Below are 2500 nucleotides of genomic sequence, written 5' to 3'. Positions count from 1 at the left end.
TATGGATAAGTAGCCTATGGTTGTCAACTTATTTCGTACGGCCATACCAGCCTGGCAACGCCCGATCTCGTCTGATCTCGGAAGCTAAGCAGGGTCGGGCCTGGTTAGTACTTGGATGGGAGACCGCCTGGGTATACCAGGTGCTGTATGCTCTTTTGCTCATTCACTTAGAAACTGAAATCTTGCAATATGCACAAGTAGTCCTTCATGAAAGGGGCTGGAAGCTGTTTTCATTTTGACACGAGAGAGAGAGAGAGAGAGAGAGACCACCTTGCATTGTCAATTGCTAAATCTGTATATGGATAAGTAGCCTATGGTTGTCAACTTATTTCGTACGGCCATACCAGCCTGGCAACGCCCGATCTCGTCTGATCTTGGAAGCTAAGCAGGGTCGGGCCTGGTTAGTACTTGGATGGGAGACCGCCTGGGAATACCAGGTGCTGTATGCTCTTTTGCTCATTCACTTAGAAATTGACATCTTGCAATATGCACAAGTAGTCCTTCATGAAAGGGGCTGGAAGCTGTTTTCATTTTGACACGAGAGAGAGAGAGAGAGAGAGAGACTACCTTGCATTGTCAATTGCTAAATCTGTATATGGATAAGTAGCCTATGGTTGTCAACTTATTTCGTACGGCCATACCAGCCTGGCAACGCCCGATCTCGTCTGATCTCGGAAGCTAAGCAGGGTCGGGCCTGGTTAGTACTTGGATGGGAGACCGCCTGGGTATACCAGGTGCTGTATGCTCTTTTGCTCATTCACTTAGAAACTGAAATCTTGCAATATGCACAAGTAGTCCTTCATGAAAGGGGCTGGAAGCTGTTTTCATTTTGACACGAGAGAGAGAGAGAGAGAGAGAGAGAGAGAGAGAGACCACCTTGCATTGTCAATTGCTAAATCTGTATATGGATAAGTAGCCTATGGTTGTCAACTTGTTTCGTACGGCCATACCAGCCTGGCAACGCCCGATCTCGTCTGATCTCGGAAGCTAAGCAGGGTCGGGCCTGGTTAGTACTTGGATGGGAGACCGCCTGGGAATACCAGGTGCTGTATGCTCTTTTGCTCATTCACTTAGAAATTGACATCTTGCAATATGCACAAGTAGTCCTTCATGAAAGGGGCTGGAAGCTGTTTTCATTTTGACATGAGAGAGAGCGAGAGAGAGACTACCTTGCATTGTCAATTGCTAAATTTGTATATGGATAAGTAGCCTATGGTTGTCAACTTATTTCGTACGGCCATACCAGCCTGGCAACGCCCGATCTCGTCTGATCTCGGAAGCTAAGCAGGGTCGGGCCTGGTTAGTACTTGGATGGGAGACCGCCTGGGAATACCAGGTGCTGTATGCTCTTTTGCTCATTCACTTAGAAACTGAAATCTTGCAATATGCACAAGTAGTCCTTCATGAAAGGGGCTGGAAGCTGTTTTCATTTTGACACGAGAGAGAGAGAGAGAGAGAGAGAGAGACCACCTTGCATTGTCAATTGCTAAATCTGTATATGGATAAGTAGCCTATGGTTGTCAACTTATTTCGTACGGCCATACCAGCCTGGCAACGCCCGATCTCGTCTGATCTCGGAAGCTAAGCAGGGTCGGGCCTGGTTAGTACTTGGATGGGAGACCGCCTGGGTATACCAGGTGCTGTATGCTCTTTTGCTCATTCACTTAGAAACTGAAATCTTGCAATATGCACAAGTAGTCCTTCATGAAAGGGGCTGGAAGCTGTTTTCATTTTGACACGAGAGAGAGAGAGAGAGAGAGAGACTACCTTGCATTGTCAATTGCTAAATCTGTATATGGATAAGTAGCCTATGGTTGTCAACTTATTTCGTACGGCCATACCAGCCTGGCAACGCCCGATCTCGTCTGATCTCGGAAGCTAAGCAGGGTCGGGCCTGGTTAGTACTTGGATGGGAGACCGCCTGGGTATACCAGGTGCTGTATGCTCTTTTGCTCATTCACTTAGAAACTGAAATCTTGCAATATGCACAAGTAGTCCTTCATGAAAGGGGCTGGAGGCTGTTTTCATTTTGACACGAGAGAGAGAGAGAGAGAGAGAGAGAGACCACCTTGCATTGTCAATTGCTAAATCTGTATATGGATAAGTAGCCTATGGTTGTCAACTTATTTCGTACGGCCATACCAGCCTGGCAACGCCCGATCTCGTCTGATCTCGGAAGCTAAGCAGGGTCGGGCCTGGTTAGTACTTGGATGGGAGACCGCCTGGGAATACCAGGTGCTGTATGCTCTTTTGCTCATTCACTTAGAAATTGACATCTTGCAATATGCACAAGTAGTCCTTCATGAAAGGGGCTGGAAGCTGTTTTCATTTTGACATGTGAGAGAGAGAGAGAGAGACTACCTTGCATTGTCAATTGCTAAATCTGTATATGGATAAGTAGCCTATGGTTGTCAACTTATTTCGTACGGCCATACCAGCCTGGCAACGCCTGATCTCGGAAGCTAAGCAGGGTCGGGCCTGGTTAGTACTTGGATGGGAG

The 2500-nt window shown here is 47.2% G+C and overlaps 8 non-coding genes and 1 pseudogene across 8 annotated transcripts; all 9 read left to right on the top strand.

Moving 5' to 3' along the window:
- The first annotated feature begins 33 nt into the window (after nucleotides 1-33).
- LOC146278496 (5S ribosomal RNA) lies at nucleotides 34-152 on the top strand. Its single transcript, XR_014765582.1, has one exon. It is a non-coding gene; the product is annotated as a 5S ribosomal RNA (ribosomal RNA).
- Nucleotides 153-330: 178 nt separating this feature from the next.
- LOC146278495 (5S ribosomal RNA) lies at nucleotides 331-449 on the top strand. The gene has a single exon (XR_014765325.1). It is a non-coding gene; the product is annotated as a 5S ribosomal RNA (ribosomal RNA).
- Nucleotides 450-627: 178 nt separating this feature from the next.
- On the top strand, nucleotides 628-746 carry LOC146278494 (5S ribosomal RNA). Its single transcript, XR_014765581.1, has one exon. It is a non-coding gene; the product is annotated as a 5S ribosomal RNA (ribosomal RNA).
- Nucleotides 747-936: 190 nt separating this feature from the next.
- Nucleotides 937-1055, top strand: LOC146278493 (5S ribosomal RNA). The gene has a single exon (XR_014762789.1). It is a non-coding gene; the product is annotated as a 5S ribosomal RNA (ribosomal RNA).
- A 174-nt stretch (nucleotides 1056-1229) lies between these two features.
- LOC146278492 (5S ribosomal RNA) lies at nucleotides 1230-1348 on the top strand. The gene has a single exon (XR_014762788.1). It is a non-coding gene; the product is annotated as a 5S ribosomal RNA (ribosomal RNA).
- A 182-nt stretch (nucleotides 1349-1530) lies between these two features.
- LOC146278491 (5S ribosomal RNA) lies at nucleotides 1531-1649 on the top strand. Its single transcript, XR_014765580.1, has one exon. It is a non-coding gene; the product is annotated as a 5S ribosomal RNA (ribosomal RNA).
- Nucleotides 1650-1827: 178 nt separating this feature from the next.
- Nucleotides 1828-1946, top strand: LOC146278490 (5S ribosomal RNA). The gene has a single exon (XR_014765579.1). It is a non-coding gene; the product is annotated as a 5S ribosomal RNA (ribosomal RNA).
- Nucleotides 1947-2128: 182 nt separating this feature from the next.
- LOC146278489 (5S ribosomal RNA) lies at nucleotides 2129-2247 on the top strand. The gene has a single exon (XR_014762787.1). It is a non-coding gene; the product is annotated as a 5S ribosomal RNA (ribosomal RNA).
- A 174-nt stretch (nucleotides 2248-2421) lies between these two features.
- LOC146278488 (5S ribosomal RNA) overlaps nucleotides 2422-2500 on the top strand; it is a 109-nt pseudogene continuing 30 nt past the window's right edge.

The sequence above is a fragment of the Hypomesus nipponensis genome, chromosome 7 (genome assembly GCF_054491055.1).
Source record: "Hypomesus nipponensis isolate SF chromosome 7, ASM5449105v1, whole genome shotgun sequence".
Lineage (NCBI taxonomy): Eukaryota > Metazoa > Chordata > Actinopteri > Osmeriformes > Osmeridae > Hypomesus > Hypomesus nipponensis.
Note: the sequence above shows the minus strand (reverse complement) of the source record. Positions and strands in the feature narration are given on the sequence as shown.